The 5,316-nt window shown below is 48.6% G+C and overlaps 1 non-coding gene across 1 annotated transcript; it reads right to left on the bottom strand.

Annotated features, from left to right (window-relative positions):
* Positions 1-5,036: 5,036 nt before the first annotated feature.
* Positions 5,037-5,110, bottom strand: Trnar-gcg. The gene has a single exon. It is a non-coding gene; the product is annotated as a tRNA-Arg (tRNA).
* Between the last annotated feature and the right edge of the window lie 206 nt (positions 5,111-5,316).

Here is a 5,316-nt window from a genome sequence, read left to right as displayed (position 1 = left end):
CTTGAAATGCCGTGCTTCAGATTAGCACATTTGTGAATGTTCCCCTGGCAAATCCTGTCCTTCAGGTAGCCCCAATAACAGAAATCACGGGGAGTGCGATCAGGTGATCGTGCCGGCTAAGCATTTGGAAACGATCGACTAATAATTCGATCGTTATCAAATGTGTTTTGGAGAAGCAGGTGAACTTCACTAGCGATGTGTCTCTCCTGTATGACGAGTATGACTTGCTGGTGAAACATATCGCAGTATCGCTGGCCAGTCGCAATGCACATCTTTGGTCACTGAGCACCAACCTGTTCAAAAAAGAAAGGGTCAAAGATGACCGTAGCACTGAAGCCACACCATGAGGTGACACGTTCACCATACAGAGGAACTTCATGCACAGTGACTGGAGGTGTTGATCCTCACACTTGGCAATTCCGTGTGTTCACCTCACCCATCAGAGAAAAATGAGCTTCGTCTGTCCATAGTATGGTCCAGGGCCAGTCCTCGTCAGCTTCAGTCCTTTCGAGAAAGTGGAGAGCGAAGTGAATACGTCGTTGTGTGTCTTGCGGTGCAAGCTGCTGTACGATATGGATCTTGTACGTATACCATTTGAGAATGAGTCGAAGCACCTTCTGTACAGTGGACCACTGGATGTTCAACTGTCGTGACATTGCACACGCACTGAATGACGATTGGGAATTGCGCACAACGTTATCTGCCACAGCACCAGCGATTTCATCAACCACCTGTAGTTCAATCGGTCGTCAGCGTCTTCCTGGAGTGACGCCCAGTTCTCAAGTTGATACCAATTTCTTCATCATGCTCCGCAAAGCAGATGGAGAAAGAATAACTTTCCGTAATTCTTTCAGCCGGTGATGAACTGCTGTGCAACTGCAGCATTACAGTTGTTTTGATAATAGTGCTTTACCAATAATGCTCTGCTTCTTTTGTCCAAGCTCATGTTGACACATCAAGAAGTGCAGTGGAACTGGTCTGGTGTGTGATGCTACGAATCACGATTACTGATCACAGGACCTGGTGACCATAGTTGAAATAGGACTGTGGTGCTGTTACGCATGGATATCATGCATCCTACACTCTGGACATTAATTATACCAAGATTGGTACTCATGCAGTAATTAGTTCCTGTGTTCTAACGTGTTAAATAGGAAAAGTGTAATTATAACCACCCAGTACATGCACTCTAATGAGAGAGTTATTAAATAGAACACAAACGCAGTTTGAGATTAGATGTATACATTATTTATATAAATGTCATATATTGGATGCAGTATTTTTAAAAAAATCAACAGACTATTTCTTATTTGAACCTGCACAATATTTCCCAAATAAATCATTTTGATATACAATGAATTCCGCGGTTCCAGAATGAGATTTTCACTCTGCAGCGGAGTGTGCGCTGATATGAAACTTCCTGGCAGATTAAAACTGTGTGCCCTACAGAGACTCGAACTCGGGACCTTTGCCTTTTGCGGGCAAGTGCTCTACCATCTGAGTTACCGAAGCACGACTCACGCCCGGTACTCACAGCCTTACTTCTACCAGTATCTCGTCTCCTACCTTCCAAACTTCACAAAAGCTCTCCTGCGAACCTGCAGAACTAGCAGTCCTGAAAGAAAGGATATAGCGGAGACATGGCTTAGCCACAGCCTGGGGAATGTTTCCAGAATGAGGTATTCACTCTGCCCCGGAGTGTGCGCTGATATGAAACTTCCCGGCAGATTAAAACTGTATGCCCCACCGAGACTCGTACTCGGGACCTATGCCTTTCGCGGGCAAGTGCCCTACCACCTGAGCTACCGAAGCACGACTAACGCCCGGTACTCACAGCCTTACTTGTGCCAGTATCTCGTCTCCTACCTTCCAAACTTTACAGAAGCTCAGCTGCGAATCTACAGAACTAGCTTTCCTGATAGAAAGGATAAAGCGGAGACATGGCTTAGCCACAGCCTGGGGGACTTTTCCAGAATAAGGTATTCAGTCTGCAGCGGAGTGTGCGCTGATATGAAACATCCTAGCAGATAAAAATTGTGTGCCCGCCAGAGACTCGAACTCGGGACCTTTGCATTTCGCGGGCAATTGCTCTATCATCTGATCTACCGTAGCACGACTCATGCCCGGTTCTCACAGCCTTACTTCTACCAGTATCTAGTCTCGTACCTTCCAAACTTGTCAGAAGCTCTCCTGCGAACCTGCAGAACTAGCACTCCTGAAAGAAAGGATATAGCAGAGACATGGCTTAGCCACAGCCTTAGGGATGTTCCCAGAATGAGGTATTCGCTCTGCAGCGGAGGGTGCGCTGATATGAAACATCCTGGCAGACTAAAACTGTGTGCCCGACCGAGACTCGAATTTGGGACCTTTGCCTTTCGCAGGAAAGTGCTCTACCATCTGACCCACCGAAGCACGACTCACGCCCGGTACTCACAGCCTTACTTCTGCCAGTATCTAGTATCCCACCTTCCAAACTTTACAGCAGCTCTCCTGCGAACCTGCAGAACTAGCACTCCTGAAAGAAAGGATATAGTGGACACATGGCTTAGCCACAGCCTGGGAGGTGTTTCCAGAATGAGGTATTCACTCTGCAGCGGAGTGTGCGCTGATATGAAACTTCCTGGCAGATTAAAACCGTGTGCCCGACCGAGACTCGAACTCGGGACCTATGCCTTTCGTGGGCAAGTGTTGTACCATCTGAGCCACCGAAGCACGACTCACACCCTGCACTCACAGCGTTAATTCTGTTAGTGAGTCGACTCCTACCTTCCAAACTTTACAGAAGCTCTCCTGCGAACCTGCAGCACTAGCACTCCTGAAAGAAAGGATATAGTGGAGACTTGGCTTAGCCACAGCCTGGGGGATGGTTCCAGAATGAGGTATTCACGCTGTAGCAGAGAGTGTGATGATATAAAATTTCCTGGCAGATTAAAACTATGTGCCCGACCGAGGCTCGAACTCGGGACCTTTGCATTTTGCGGGCAAGTGCTCTACTATCTGAGCTACTGAAGAACGACTCACGCCCGGTACTCAAAGCGTTAATTATGTTAGGGACTCGACTCCTACCTTCCAAACTTTACAGAAGCTCTCCTGCGAACCTGCAGAACAGGCACACCTGAAAGAATGGATATAGCGGAGACATGGCTTAGCCATAGCCAGGGGGATGTTTCCACAATGAGGTGTTCACTCTGCAGCGGAGTGTGCATTGATGTGAAACTTCCTATCAGATTAAAACTGTGTGCCCGACCAAGACTCGAACTCGGAACAGTTGCCTTCCGCGGGCATGTGCTCTACCATCTGTGCTACCGATGCACGACTCACGCACGTTACTCACAGCCTTACATGTGCCAGTATCTCGTCTCCCACATTCCAAACTTAACAGAAGCTCTACCGCGAACCTGCAGAACTAGCACTCCTGAAAGAAAGGATGTAGCGGAGACATAGCTTAGCCACAGCATGGGGGGTGTTTTCTGAATGAGGTATTCACTCTGCAGCGGAGTGTGCGCTGATATGAAACTTCCTGGCACATTCAAACTGTGTGCTCGCCAGAGACTCGAATTCGGGACCTTTGCCTTTCCAGGGCATGTGCTCTGCCATCTGAGCTACCGAAGCACGACTCTCGCCCGGTACTCACAGCCTTACTTCTGCCAGTATCTCGTCTCCTACCTTCCAAACTTAACAGAAGCTCCCCTGCGAACCTGCAGAACCAACACTCCTCAAAGGAAGGATATAGCAGAGACATGGCTTTGCCACAGACTGGGGGATTCTTCCAGATTAAAGTATTCACACTGCACCGGAGTGTGCGCTGATATGAAACTTCCTGAAAGATTAAAACTGTGTGCCGACGGAGACTCGAACGCGAGACATTTGCCTTTCGCGGGGAAGTGCCCTACCATCTGAGCTACCGAAGCACGACTAACGCCCGGTCCTCACAGCCTTACTTCTGCCAGTATCTCGTCTCCTACCTTCCAAACTTTACAGAAGTTCTCCTGCGAACCTGCAGAACTAGCAATCCTGAATCAAAGGATATAGCGGAGACATGGCTTAGCCACAGCCTGGGGGACTTTTCCAGAATGAGGTATTCACTCTGCAGCGGAGTGTGCGCTGATATGAAACATCCTGGCAGATAAAAACTGTGTGCCCGACCGAGACTCGAATTTGGGACCTTTGCCTTTCACAGGAAAGTGCTCTACCATCTGAGCTACCGAAGCGCGACTCACGCCCCGTATTCACAGCCTTACTTCTGCCAGTATCTCGTCTCCTACATTCCAAACTTTACAAAAGCTCTCCTGCGATCCTGCGGAACTAGCACTCCTGAAAGAAACGATATAGTGGAGACATGGGTTAGCCTCAGCCTGGGGGATGTTTCTAAAATGAGGTATTCCCTCTACAGCGGAGTGTGCGCTGATATGAAACATCCTGGCAGATAAAAACTGTGTGCCCGACCGAGACTCGAATTTGGGACCTTTGCCTTTCGCAGGAAAGTGCTCTACCATCTGAGCTACCGAAGCGCGACTCACGCCCCGTATTCACAGCCTTACTTCTGCCAGTATCTCGTCTCCTACATTCCAAACTTTACAAAAGCTCTCCTGCGATCCTGCGGAACTAGCACTCCTGAAAGAAACCATATAGTGGAGACATGGGTTAGCCACAGCCTGGGGGATGTTTCTAAAATGAGGTATTCCCTCTACAGCGGAGTGTGCGCTGATATGAAAATTCCTGGCAGATTAAAACTGTGTGCCCGACCGAGACTCGAACTCGCAACCTTTGCCTTTTGCGGGAAAGTGCTCTACTATCTGAGCTACTGAAGCACGACTCACGCCCGGTACTCACAGTCTTACTTCTGCCAGTATCTCGTCTCGTACCTTCCAAACTTTACAGAAGCTCTCCTGCGAACCTGCAGAACTAGCATTCCTGAAAGAAAGGATATAGCGGAGACATGGCTTTGCCACAGCCTGGGAGATGTTTCCAGAATGAGGTATTCAGTCTGCAGCGGAGTGTGCGCTGATATGAATCTTCCTGGCAGATTAAAAGTGTGTTTCGACCGAGACTCGAACTCGGGACCTTTGCACTTCGCGGGCAAGTGCTCTACCATCTGAGCTACCGAAGCACGACTCACTCACGGTACTCACAGCCTTACTTCTGCCAGAATCTCGTCTCCCACCTACCAAACTTTACAGAAGCACTCGTGCAAATCTGCAGAATTAGCACTCCTGAAAGAAAAGATATAGCGGAGACATGTCTTAGCCACATGTTGATGGATGCTTCCAGAATGAGGTATTCCCACTGTAGCGGAGTGTGCGCTGATGTGAAACA

This window comes from Schistocerca piceifrons, chromosome 4 (assembly GCF_021461385.2).
Source record: "Schistocerca piceifrons isolate TAMUIC-IGC-003096 chromosome 4, iqSchPice1.1, whole genome shotgun sequence".
Taxonomy (NCBI): domain Eukaryota; kingdom Metazoa; phylum Arthropoda; class Insecta; order Orthoptera; family Acrididae; genus Schistocerca; species Schistocerca piceifrons.
This window is presented reverse-complemented; position numbering and strand designations above follow the sequence as displayed.